General features: G+C 47.1%; 1 protein-coding gene across 1 annotated transcript in view; it reads left to right on the top strand.

Moving 5' to 3' along the window:
* Positions 1 to 14,101, top strand: part of IQSEC1 (IQ motif and Sec7 domain ArfGEF 1) — a 467,442-nt gene that overhangs the window by 154,375 nt on the left and 298,966 nt on the right. Inside the window, exon 2 of the mRNA XM_033091241.1 lies at positions 12,139 to 12,168. The gene's annotated coding sequence lies outside the window, so the exon portion shown is untranslated. The remainder of the gene's footprint in view (positions 1 to 12,138; positions 12,169 to 14,101) is intronic.

Below are 14,101 nucleotides of genomic sequence, written 5' to 3'. Positions count from 1 at the left end.
TAGGAGAAAGGGGTGAGTGACTCTTGGCACTTGACATGGCTTTGTGGAGTAGGGAGAAGGCACAAAATCCTAAAATCCTTCAGGATGGAGGGAGGGGAGTGGAACTCGCACACAATGCCCCAGCATATCAAATCACTGCCCTAAGGAAAAGGAAAGGGCTGCTCTCAGCATCTGACACAGCTCTATGGGATCAAGGGAAGGCACACAGTCTTAAGACTAGCCCTACAGGAAGGACTGAGAGGAACATCTATAGAAAAGTTTTGAAAGGTCCCTAGAATCTCTAGCTGGGCTGTCTGGTGAAGGTCTTTCCCTTCTGAAGCCAGTTCATAAAGACTGGAATAGGTGACTACTTTTTCACATGTTCAGACACCAGCACAGACTACAAAGATTACAAAGAATCAGGGAAATATGATATCATTAAAGGAAAAAAATAAAGCTCTAGTAACTGACCCCCCAAAAATGGAGATCTACAGGTTGTCTAACAGTTCAAAATAATCATCTTAAAGAAGCTCAGTGAGCTGCAAGAGAATGCAGCTAGACAACTAAACAAATAGAAACTCTGGAGCTAAAGAATACAATGGCTGAATTGAAAAAGAAATGCAATAGAGAGCATCAATATCAGACTTGATCAAGCAGAAGAAAGAATCAGTGAACTCAAAGACTGGTTATTTGAAATTAGAGATGCAAAAAGAAAAAGGAATGAAAAAGAGTGAAGAAAGTCTCTGGGACTTATTTGACATCATCAAGAAAACCAATGTAACTTAACAAGAATTCAAAAAAAAGAAGAGAAATAGAAAGGGACAAAAAGGTTATTTAAAGAAATAATAGCTAAAAACTTCCCAAATCTTGGCAGGGAAACAAGCAGCCAGATTCATGAAGCCCAAAATATCCCAAATAGGCTGAACTGAAAAAAAAAAATACACCAAGACACATTAAAATTAAATTGTCAAAAATCGAAGACAATTTTGTGTATGTGCTGCCGAAGCGAGCACAATTGAAGACAATTTTGAAAATAGTACGAAGAAAGTGAATTATCACATATGAAGGAACCTCATAAGAATATCAGCAGATTTTTCAGCAGAAATCTTGAAGGTCAGGACATATTTACAGTAGTTTTTTGTTTTTTTTAATAAACAAACAGCTGCCAACCAAGAATATTATACCTTCTTTAAAAACGAATGCCAGGTATAGTATTCTTAGACAAACAAAAATTGAGGGAATTTGTTACTCCTAAACCTTTCTTATAAGAAGTGCTTCAAGTTGAAATGACTGAATACTAAACAGCAACACAAAAGCATAAAAAGGTATAAATCTCACTGGTTAAGGTAAACATATAGACAAATACAGAATAATGTAATACTATAATGGTAGCACTTTTAACCATGACATAACAGTTAAAAGACAAAAAAGTATTAAGAATAGTTGCAGCTATACAGCCACCTTGGAAAACAGTTTTGCAGTTTCTCATTAATTTAAACAGTCATCCCCTCCTAGGTATTTACTCAACTGGAATAAAAACCTATGTTCACACAAAAACCTATACTCAAATGTTTATAGTGGCTATATTCAAAATTATGAAAAACTAAGAACAACCTGAATGTATCTTCACTGAGGAATTGATAAACTGTGGGATATCCATGGAATACTATTCAGCAATAAAAAGAAACAAACTGATAATACGCAAAACAACATGGATGAATCGCACATGTGTTATGCCAAGTAAGAGAAGCCAGACTCAAAAGACTGCTTATATCAAATCATTATGTTGTACACCTGAAAGTAGTATAATGTTATATGTCAATTATATCTCAGTTTTTAAAATAAAATGTTTTTAAAGGCTACATAAAAAAATTATAACTACAAAAATCTGTTAATGGATGTATGCACAATATAAAAGATGTAAATTATGACATCAGTAACATAAAAGAACAGATGTCTTCACAAGTAAATTCTACCAAACATTTAAAGAAGAATAATACCAATCCTTAAATTGTTCAAAACAATAAAGGAAGGAACACTTCTGAACTCATTTGTGAGGCCAACATTACCCAGACACCAAAGCCAGACAAAAAATTAAAAGTAGAGTTACTATATGATCCGGCAATCCACCTATGGGTGTATACCCAAAGGAATTGAAATCAGGATCTCAAAGAGGTATCTGTACTCCCATGTTCACTTTTTATAGGAGCCAAGACATGGAAGCAACCTAAATGTGCATTGACTGATGAATGGATAGAGAAAATGTGATATATACACACAATGGAATATTATTCAGCCTATTAAAAGAAGGAAATCCTCCCATTTTCAACAACATGGACAAACTAGGAGAACATTATGCTAAGTGAAATAAGCGAGACATAGAAGGACAGATACTACACAATACCACATATCTGAGGAATCTAAAATAGTCAAACTCATAGAAGCAGAGAGTAGAATGGTGGTTGCCAGAGTCTGGGGAGGGGGGAATGGGGAGGTGATGGTCAAAGGGTACAGAGTCTGAGTTATTCAAGATGAGTAAGTGCTAGAGATTTAATGTTATATCATAGTGCCTATAATTAACTATGCTGTATTATAATCTTAAACTTGGCTAAAATCATCATCATCATCATAAATATCGCAAAAATAGTGATAATTAAAAATAATGATACTAAAATATCACAAAAATAATGATAAAAAATAAAGAATGTAGAAGAAACTTTTGGAAGTGATGGATATGTATATGGCATAGGCTGTGCTGATGGTTTCACAGCTGTATACTTACCTCTAGAGTCATCAAGCTCTATATACTAAGTAAATATATACAGCTCTTTGTATGTCAACTGTAACTCAATAATGTGGTTTTTAAAAATAGTGGATAGAGAGGAACCCGATTTGGTCTAGGGGGGTAAAGGCATCATGGACAAGGCCATTGGGACATGTTTATAATCCATATTAAGTGAGTAGAACTGGCACAGAATGATATAAACTGTGTCATTTTATAAAAACAGAATTCAAAGCCCAGAAGGAAATATGCACAAACGTTACAGCAATTACCTCCAGGTGCTATGATTACAGATGATTTTTACTTGTTTTTCTTATGCTTTTCTGTATTTCTTCACACAAGCAAAACAATAGAGATGATTTCAGAATCTGAATTTGTAAGTCACAGTGCTCAGTTATAGGCAACAGAATCCACTCTTTCTGGTTTGAGCAGAAGGGGGATTTATTCCAGAGTGTTAGCACTGAGATTCCAGGACACCAAGCTGGATGCCTCATAGCCAGGGAGTATACAGCCTGGAGAATCACCTAACTCAACCCTAGACAGTTGCCATGGTAACCCCACTGCCTGTGACTCTCAAGCCCAGACAGTAGAGCCTGCTTCTGGGGGAGAAGCAGGCCCCTCTGCTCCCTGACAGCCAGGAGTCCCATCCCTCCACCACCCTGTGTCACTCAGTTTCACATCTTAAATCTCAAGCAGACATCTGTCCAGAGCTGAGGCCATTTGCAGATCCCTAGCTGCAAGGGAGTCTGAGAAATGTAGATTTCAGTTTTCCATAGACTAATGTATAAGCAAGTCACGGAAGGCAGGGGTTGGCACACAGGTTGAACAAGTCAGTCTACAGATCTACCGGAGAAGTGAAATAAGAGTGGCAAAATGATCACTTGCACCCTTGAACTTTTGAAGGCTACATGAGAATTCAGTTATCCATTGTGTTCTAATAAGGACTGCAGCAGGCTGTCTTTTAGTCCAGGGAGCACTGGCTGTCAGAGTGCCCTGCTCTCCTCAGTGCACACCGACCTGACTTCCAACTGCCAGCACTGCTCTGCCTGGGGAATTTCCTCACTGCTGGAGACCCCTTGACCACCTGTCTGGCAGGCTGAAGTGTGGAGACTTACCATTCCCTTGGGAATGAACTCAGCCAGCACCCTAGTTGCCTTACCCCTTGGATGGGAGAGCTCTGCACTGCTCTGCATTGGCCCCCAGTCTCCCTGGTGGACCACACTCCTGTGGCCACAGTGGCAGGTTTCCGCAGTGATGGCTCCAGCAGTGATTGGCTCCCACAGCGGTGGGCTGCTTGATAACTGCCAGTATTAGCCACCTTTTCTTCCTCTTCTCACCTTCCGGACGCTCTTGCCTTTACCTACCAAATAAAATCCTTTCACCAGAATCCTTATCTCTCGGTGTGTCTGGGGTAGCCCAAACTAAGGCAGTATGTCCTAAGCATGCACCCACGTTTAGGCATCCTGGCTCCGGAAGACCTGCTGGGGACAGTCACCTGGGCAGTGGGTTAATGGGTGGGAGGGCTGCTTCTGTGACCTCACATCTGTTCACGCCAGTTTGAAAGGTCGTCCTGTTCCTGGTTCTGGTCCTTACCGGCAGAAAACCAGGGGGCTCCAGGACGCTCCCGAACACCTGCGGCCTCCCCTAGTGCTGACCCCATGACCAGAACACAGGTGTCATTCGCTCCAGAGTTCTTCCCGACCGCTCTCTATTTCTCCATGCATCATTTATTGCTCCTTTTGCCCCAGGACCGGTGATGACCCGCCATGGGATTTAAGGACATCCCCTGAATGTGTCGTCCTGTATAAAAGTGGACTCTGCTACGTGCTGCTGTGGGCACGTGAGGTTTGCGCCAACTCTGTCATGAGCTCACGCAGCAAATGTTCCCTGGGGCCTGCTCGGGCAAAGCCCCATCCTGCTGGCACAGGGGTGTGTCATCTACTATGGAACTCAGCCTTCCAGAGGGCGCAGAAGTCCATCTGCTCCGGAAGTCAGCCTTCCAGCCTGTGGCTTCGGGATTCTGCCCAGCAGCCCGGCCGCTCAGTGGCAAGGAGCTCACATCCTCAAATTACACCTTCAGGCAGGGGTGAGAGAGGCAGCTTTATTGACCCATTTACACTGTGCCAGGTGTGTGCCTTGTCTCCTTATAGCATTCTTGGGGGCTAATTGTTACTATCATCCCCAATCCACAGATGAGGAAACTGAGGCTCACAGAAGTTGAGTGACATTCTGAGGTCGTCAGGTAGGCGGTAACGGGGGGAGCTGGGCTGGCACCAGGATGGTCTGGCTCAGGGTCCATGCTTCTTCCCTCATCTCTGCTGGCCTCTCAGACACAGGGTGTCCAGAATGACGGGGCTTCTGGTGTTGCCGTGTCTCTGTGCCTCTCCATTGTCTTAGCTCTGGGGACTCTGCACTGAACCTAATGAATCTCTTGTCCTCATGGAGTTCCTCCTAATGAGGAAGGCAGAGACAGCAAGTAGTTCTAAATAAGGCTGTTTCATGTGGCGCTGAGTGACAGCCAAGCAGGGTGATGTGATGGAAAGGCGCTGAAAAGGAATTGGTGTTGTCATCTGTTGCTGCATAACACTCAGCAGCTTACAGGAGCAAAGGTTTACTGTCTCATTCTCTCTGGGTCAGGAACCCGAGAGCAGCGTGGCTGGGTGGTTGTGACTGAGTGTCTCTTGGGAGGTCACGTTCAAGATGTTGGCTGGGGCCACCTCATCTGAGGAGCTGGGAAATCTATTTCTAAGCTCATGCATGTGGCTGGTGGCAGGAGGTGGCAGGGCCTCTCCACAGGACTGCTAACAGGAGATTGTGGCCGGCTTCCCCAGGGTGAGAGACTGAGATGGTGAGATGGAGATTAAGATTGAAGCGCGCACGGACACACACACACACACACACACACACACACACACACACACACACACACACACACACACACACACACACACACAACCCTGCCTGCCTGCTTTTTTCTCTATCACGGCTATGATAAAATGGAAAGGAAAAGCACAGGACAAGAACTCTCCTGCTGCTCCTGTGGATAGAACACCCCGAGCCATCTCTGGCGTGCTTTTGCTTCAGGCTTCCTGAAAATGGCTTTGTAGTCTCCCACTGGACAGAGGGCTGCTGTGCCCTTTGTCAACCTGTCCCCTGGGCAAGGACATAGCACAGGTTTCTGTTGGCCATTCTGGTCTTGTATCACCTGCCAATGTGGGGGCAGTGAGACCTGTGTTGGCATGCACTGATGCCCACTGGGACAGCTGGACAGGGTGTCCAGTGTCCTTCTAGAGTAGGGCTTTGCATTCAGGCAATGGGAACACATGGTGCTGAGAGCTACCTGCTTTTCGACTCATTTGCTACTGGAGAGACTGTGGGGGTGGGATGGGGTGGGGTGGGTGATGGAGTTTGGGCACTGCCAGGGGAGGCCCGGGCCGTCCGCTTGGATGTTTGAGGAGCAAGGTGGGGACTGGACTCTGTCCTCCTTTTTAAAATAGTAATTCATTGCTTTGTTGAACAACTGCTCATTTTTTCCACTTTAAAATTGTGGCTTATACACATAGGAGACATACAAAATATATAGTCATACATGTCTGTGTGTGTGTGTGTGTGTACACATATATGTGCCTACACACGCAGTTTGCAGATTTGCTATAGTCACCCTGTAGTCACCTGCCTCGTCAGTACATGGTACATTCCCAGCAGCCCAGAGCCACTGGTGTCCCTCCTGACAACAAGCCCCAGGGTGACCGAGGCCCTGACTTTGGTGACCCTCATGTCCTTGCTGGGCCTCATACTTTAACTCCCAGGTGGGCACCTCTCAGCTGAGGCATTGAGTTTACCTGTGTTCCTGCATGCAGATGGGTTATGATGCGGGCGCTGTTTGGGGACTGGCTGCCTGGGCGACTCCCCCTGCTCCTGGGGGTGGCTGTTGAGTGCCCTTTGTGTGCATGGGTCACATTCATCCATTCTCCTGTGGGGCACACTGGGCCCATTCCAGCTTAGGCTCCGGGAGCACATGGCCCCAGGCCTTGCCACCTGCTTCACTGGTGTTTATACCTAGGGGCACACTTCTGGGTCAAGGGGTGCTTTGGCCTTCCTGGGCAAAGCCACCATCTTTTCTAAAATGGAGCACGTCTGTATGCCAGGCCCTGTGCTGAGCTGGGGAAATGGGCATTAATCGAAGCATGATTCAAAGGGAGGGAGGCCTGGCTGAATTCGCGGAGGGTTGTCGGAGATGCCCCACTAGTTAGTGACGTAGCTGCTGAGAGTGATGGATGCTCAGGAGGTGCTAACTATGGTAAGCATCTCAGGTAAGAGGAAGAGGACGTGCAAAGGCTTTTAGGCTGCAGAGGGTACTTATTAGTCAGCTCTGGCTACTGTAACCAAATATGATCGACTGGGCAGCTTGGACAACGTAGGTCTAATTTCTCACAGTTCTGGAGGCTGGAGGCCTCAGACCAAAGTCCAACAGGGTCAGTTTTTGGTGCGGACTCCCTTCCTGGCTTGCAGCCGGCCGCCTTCTCACTATGTCCTCACATGGTGGGGAGAGTGAGCTCTGGCGTCTCTGCCTCCGCATGGAAGGGCACTCGGCCTACCAGACCAGGGCCCCATCCTTGTGACCTCATTTAATCTTGAGCATCTCCTCACAGGTCCCATCTCAGATACAGCCGCACTGGGGGTTGGGGCTTCAACATATGGACCTGGGAGGGACACAGACATTCAGTCCATAACGGGGTGAGGAGAATTTGGGAAATTGGAGCACATGTTGGGTGAAAGGCGAGACAGCATTTGGGTTACCCATTGTGTAACAAACCACCCCTAAATTTAGTGATTTGAAGCCATAATCATCCTCTATGTACTCAGGATTTCACAATTTGGGCAGGGCCCAGGGGGACCCGTCCTCTCTGCTCCATGTGACATCAGCTGAGGCCTTGCTCCTATGCTGATACTGGGAGGTCAGCTGGGGTGACAGCCAGGGGCCTCGGTCCTCCCCCATGTGGCTGCATGGGCTCCCTCTCAGCATGGTGACTGGCTTCTAAGAGCCAGAAAGCAAAAGATGCCAGTCTTTCAAAGGTTAGTCCTGAACCTGGCAGAAGTGTCATTTCTGCTATTGTGGAAGTCACAGAGTCCAGGTACAGCGACTGGTCACTCACGTCGCAGACATCACCTTTTTTTCTTTTTTAAATAAAAATAATATGTATTTAAGGTGTACAACCTGATGTTTTTGTATCCATATACATAGTGACATGATTAGTAGAGTCAAGCTAACTGACATGTCATCTTCTCACAGTTACCGTGTGTGTGTGTGTGTGTGTGTGTGTGTGTGTGTGTGGTGCATGCACCTGAGATCCACTCTCAGCGACTTTCCAGTATCTAATACACTGTTCGCTGCAGTCCCCATGCTGTGCACTACATCTCTAGACTTGTTCATCCTACATAACTACAGCTTTGTACCCTCTGGCCTACATCTCCCCGTTTCCCCCACCTCCCGGCCCCGGTGACCACACACACCCCATCTTCTCTTGGCCAAGTGCTGCAGTAAACACTGCCACCTTTTATGTTTGGCACCATCTCTTAGGCTAGACGAAGTGTGATTAAAAAAACACAGTGAATGTTTAAATTAAAAAAAAATGATTACAGTAAAATAAAATAAAATAATTACATTGCCGTTAATCCCACTCACTTTGAACACACTTATCCCATCATTCTTGCCACTTTCTGAAGTAGTTCTGGAAGTCCTCTTTCGTGGGTGTCTTTAGTAGCACTGTCGTAGCTGCCTTGATATTTTGAATCATTTTGACTTTGGGGAAGAGCCAGAAGTTGCACAGTGCCAGATCTGGTGAATAAGGTGGGTAAGGACACACCGTGATGTTTTTATTTGACAGAAATTGCCGTACCAGAAGCGATGTGTGACACACAGCATTGTCATGATGGAGGATGAAACCGGTTGCCCATTTCTCAGGCCATTTTCTACACACATCGTTTCTTAAACGCTGTAATAAGGCCTTATAATAGTCAGAGTTCACTGTAGTGTTCCTGGGTGCAAACTCAGCTCACACAATTCCATGAAGGTCAGAAAACACAGTTCACATCACCTGGATGGCACTTGGCAGCAGCATTCACCGTATTGTTTGATCACACCTACTGCATCACCTTGCCCTGCAAGCGCATATTGGCCCGCTCTTTCCCCAAGCCAGCACAGCCCCAAATGGTTAAGACACCAGGTGGAAGCACACAAAAGCTGTGGAAATCAGGGTCAGTTGTCCCAAATGCCACTGTCTGTGCTTTGTTCTTTTGTGGCCAGTGCACAGGGGTTCCATGACTGGGTTTCCAGCTGAGTGTGTGTTTTTCTGGAGTGAGGTCCATGGCTTTGATGAGATGCTCTGAAGGGCCTCTCACCCAGACAAAAGTGCCATGATGATAGATACGAGCTGACTCTATCTTTGTAATGTGGCTGTGGGAGGAAGACGGTTTGCTCAGCCTCTCCAGGTCCATCTCAGAGAAGCCATAGTTGATCACGTGCCCCGCTCACCACCTGACTTAGCAGGCAGGAGCCCAGTAATGCGTGCACCCAAATTCACTTTTATGTTTTATTTTTTTAATTTTTTCTTGTGGAACAGTCCTTCAAACATACACAAAAATAGGCAGAACAGTATAATTACCAGTTTATTATTACAAAGGATATTAAAAGATACAAGTCAGCAGCTAGAAGAAGAGACACAGGTCGGACAATTACGTTCGTGAACTCATCCTGGAAAAGGTGCTGCATACCTCATTGCTGACTGTCACTACGGTCACCTTCGAAGTGACCCTTGGGAAGCTATGCACCGACACCAGTGCCTAGTCCACCCTTCAAAGCAATTGTGGAACTCTTTTTCTGGAATGGCCATCACAGCTGTCGTCATATTACCCTTGATGTCCTGAATGTCATCAAAATGTCTTCCTTTCAATATTTCCTTTACCTTTGCGTAAAGAAAGAAGTGATTGGGGGCCAGACCAGGTGAGTAGGGAGGGTGTTTCAATACAGTTATTTGTTGACTGGCTTAAAACTCCCTCACAGACAGTGCCGTCGTGCATTGTCGTGATACAAGGCCATGAATTGTTGGCAAAAAGTTCAGATCATTTTCGTCTAACTTTTTCACGCAGCCTTTTCAGCACTTCCAAATAGTAAATTTGGTTAACGGTTTGTCCAGTTGGTACAAATTCATAATGAATTATCCCTCTGACATCAAAAGAAATTAGCAACATCATTGCAACAAGTTCGCGAACTTAATTGCAGACCTCTTAGGGCAACGTTCTGTACAAAGGAACTTCTGTTCCTGTGGAGTTTGGCACCCCATGCATGGTGCCATGTGGAAGCGTTCTGGTTCCCCAGTGTGGATGCTCTGAACTGTCTCCATTTGGGTTTTTATGGAGACTTCATTACATAGGTGTGACTGAATAACTCATGGCCACTGGGGATTGAATGGACCTCCATCCCCTGTCTCCATCTCAGAAATTAGGGGTGGGACTGAAAGTTCTAACATTCTATTCAAGGTTGGTTCCCTTGGCAACCAGCCCCCATGCTAGGTGCTTTCCAAAAGTCACCTCCTTAACACAAGCCCGGCTATGGTGGAAAGGGGCTCGTTATGAAGGACAAGATATCCATTTCAGCTTGATGGCCTTGAAGTGTTTTCAGGAACTGGGACAAGAGACCAAATGTTGTAACAAAAGATGCTGCCATTGTTCTTATCACTCTAGAAATTCCAGGGTTTGGGATGTTGTGAGCCAGGAACCACAGATGAAGACTAATGTATATGAGAAATAGAGTTTGGTCATCTCAATGACCAAGTATGGACGCCGTGTGCGTCACAGTGGTGTGCCTGGGTAAGCAGTACCCGGGCCAGGGGCCCGTGAGCCCGCGTCCCCTTCCATCACCTGCTGCAAGTCGCCTCCGACCTAACTTCTCACAGGAGTCTGCTGTGTTAGCCGGCAGCCCAGGTGACAGGAGGGTGGAATAGCAGTGAGTAGAGTGGGTAGACTCAGCAAATTGGAGTCCACATAGGCCTTGGCACTGGCTGGTCACACACCGTGGCACTTACACAGCCTCAGAAGCCCCGGCCCCTCACCTATGCAATGGAGACAGGTGCTGTGAAAATCATCAGTAATCAAAAATGACCGGTCTGTCAGGGCCCAGCCCAGTGCTGAGCACATAGTGAGGATCCAATAGGGAGTGTCTCCCGTAGTCGTCGTCTTCAGTGTTATTTCCCCGTTGGCTCCTGTGGTGAGAGGGAGTGACCTGTGGCCTCGGCAGTCATTGTGTGGCTGGGGTGAGAGCCGTGCACCCCCCGACACCTGCGGGTGTTTGGAATCCTTGATGGCATCCTAGAGAAACTGTCCTGCGCTGGACCATCAATTAATTTGAATGACAACCTGGATGACATCTGTCACTGCAGTGGCAGACATAGGAAGAGGGCACAGGATGGCCTCCTAAGATCAGTAAGGTTGGTTCCACAGGAGAAGCCATCCCCTGACATTTGTGTAGCTGACAGGGCCATGCAGCTAGTCTGCAAAGTTACTGAAAAGGCAGCTTGCCAAAAGAAAAGTTGTCTGACTTTGGATTGTCTGTTTTTATTTCTAAAGCTCTGTGGCAATAAAACCCAATTTGGGACATGCCCGGATTAGATTCCTGAACGTGTTTACTCAGAGGCCTTTGTTCCTTCAGACCCAGGAAGCCTAGCCATACCTTTAGCCATCAGCTGTGTGTGCTTTAATCCTGAATTCCCTCACCTTTGGTTTACAGATCTGGGAGGCATTGCTCTTGATTGATGCTGAGTATTTTGCAATTTCTCTGCAAGTTCAAGTGCTTGATATGATCTAATTATTCCAGTTTCTTGACATTCAGGCTTGTCTCCTTTGTAAAGCAGTGCAATTGACTTCTGGGTCCTTGAAAAATAGAGCTGGTAGTGGGGAAGTACACTGCAGATACCGCCTAGGGGCCAGCCACACTGCCCCACTCATTCATTCATTCAGTCGTTGTTGTCTTGCAGAGCCCACACATGTAGTTCAGCACCACAGCCCCTCTGTGCGGTTACTCTCTAGCTCCTGGGATGTTCCGATCCTGGGCAAACAATTGCAGTCACTGTCATGGGCACTATAAAGGGGGGGGCAGGGAATGAGCCCTAAAGCTTCCAAGGGGAGGTGACTTTCAGGGTGGAGTTCCAGGTCAAAAGAAGGGCGATGTGAGACCCTGGGGGCTGGGCCCGGGACATTCGGCTGAGGCTGGAGAAGGGTAGCTGGGGACCTCAGCGTCTGCACGATCTGTGTGGATCTGTGTGGCTCTCGCGGAGCACGGGCACTGGCATTCTAAGCATGTGTTCTCTCTCTCGTTGCAGGTCTGAAGGAGAAAGCTCCCGGAGCGTCAGGTATGTGTCCTCAGCCTCTGGCACTGCCTCTGTGTCTTGGGAGTGGGCAGCTTCTATGAAACCATGCGCTTTGATTTCTCTCTGATGCGGTTTTGCCGGCTTGGTGGTGGTTCCTCTCTATCAGGGGCTGCTGGTGGCCTGGTTTGCCTAGGCTGTGACCCACCTAGGACCAGAAGATTTTCAGCTCAGGCAGCTCCTGGAGGCAGGCTGGGTGGGATGGGAGCAATTCTTTGGGATTTCTGGTGGCAGGACGGGCTCCCAGCCACGTCCCCACCATGAGTGGGTGCTGGGAGATGTGTGTGGGATGAATGACTCCATGTGGTGATAGCATTTCGGCTCTGAAGAGAGCTTGAGTGCCATGCTCCACTCCTGCCCCTTACTTCCACCTCAGCGTTCTATGTGGTGGGTTGTGTTTTTGCGAGGCAGGTGATGTTGGAACCAAGTCCTGAAGGAGGAGGAAGGATGGGAAAAACATCAGTGGGGGGAACAGAGTGTGCTTGGACCTGTGTGGTGAGACTAAGGAATGCCTGAGAATACTGAGAAGTATGCAAGGTTCAGCCGTGTCAGTCTCAGGACTCACGGAGGAGCTTAGCGAGGAAGAAAGCTGATGTACGTTCAAGCAGAGAAGGCTGTGTTTAAGTTCTTGTAGGGCTGAAGAACCCAACCCCCTTGTGACCTCTAGTCCATTGCCCTGCATGGACAATTGGAGATGGGACTTGTGATAGAAAATAATGCTACCGTGTTTTTCTGAAAATAAGACCTAGCCAGACCATCAGCTCTAAGGCATCTTTTGGAGCAAAAATTAATATATAACTCCGTCTTAGATTAGATTAGATTAGATTATTATATTGTATTATATTATTATATTGTATTATATTATTACATTGTATCATATTATTATATTGTATTATATTATTATATTGTATTATAAAGACCCGGTCTTATATTGTATTAAGGTAAGTCCGGGTCTTATATTAATTTTTGCTCCAAAAGATGCATTAGAGCTGATGGTCCAGCTAGGTCTTATTTTCGGGGAAACACGGCTGGACTTTAAGATGCTCTTGTCAGGCCTGGATGTCATCTCTCTCATGTGCAGGCAGCTGTCTACATGGGTGTCAAGTCTCGGTCACATGTCCCACCCTCTGCTCACGTGCATGGGCACAGAGGCATGTATGTAAAGCCCTCCCTTTGTTCAGGACTGGAAGCTCTCCAGACCATTCAGACCCGACTCCCGGAGGGCCCTGCTCCCACTCCCCATGCTTCAGCCCCTGGACAGCTCTGAAATTTGTTTTCCAGAGTGTCCCTGAGGTTTCTCCCTTAAGCAGCCCAGTCTCTCGTCACGTGTTCTCCCGTAGTACCGCTGCCCTCTCAGCCCCAGAAAAGGGAGTGTTCTAAACTCAAGCTCCACAGTGACCCTGCTGCTTCTCCCCCAGGCACCCCTGTGGCCCATCCTGCTGTAACTACAGCTCTCACTCAGACCCCTCTGCCTGGCACCTCTCACCTGTGCCACGTGGTTTCCTGCTCCAGACCCCCGGTCACCTGCTCCCACCACACTGGGCTACTGGCTCTTCTAAATGCATCCGTTGATTCCCTGCCTGCCTCTGCTTGTGTGACTGAGCTGTTCTCCCGCCCGTCCACTCAGCAGAACCTCCGTGATGCTACCTTCCTCAAGTTTCCAGGAAGCTATTCCCCCTGCTTGCGCTCCATGGCTTTGGGCTTGCTTTTGATCCCCAAGTTCATTCTGTTTTGTGTCCTAGTGTCTTGAGTACTTGTCTTATTCCCCTGGGGCAAAGGCATTCCCCAGGATGCAGCCCCAGGTCGTCTCCAGGTGGGGCCAGCACCAGCAGGGCAGGCGCTGACAGGCCGTAGTGGAGTGAATTCATTTGGTATCACTGGGAGGCCTGGCCATGACACCTTGCACAGAACAAGCACA

The sequence above is a fragment of the Rhinolophus ferrumequinum genome, chromosome 2 (assembly GCF_004115265.2).
Source record: "Rhinolophus ferrumequinum isolate MPI-CBG mRhiFer1 chromosome 2, mRhiFer1_v1.p, whole genome shotgun sequence".
Taxonomy (NCBI): domain Eukaryota; kingdom Metazoa; phylum Chordata; class Mammalia; order Chiroptera; family Rhinolophidae; genus Rhinolophus; species Rhinolophus ferrumequinum.
The sequence above is the reverse complement of the archived record's forward strand: the minus strand, read 5'-3'. Positions and strand labels throughout refer to the sequence as shown.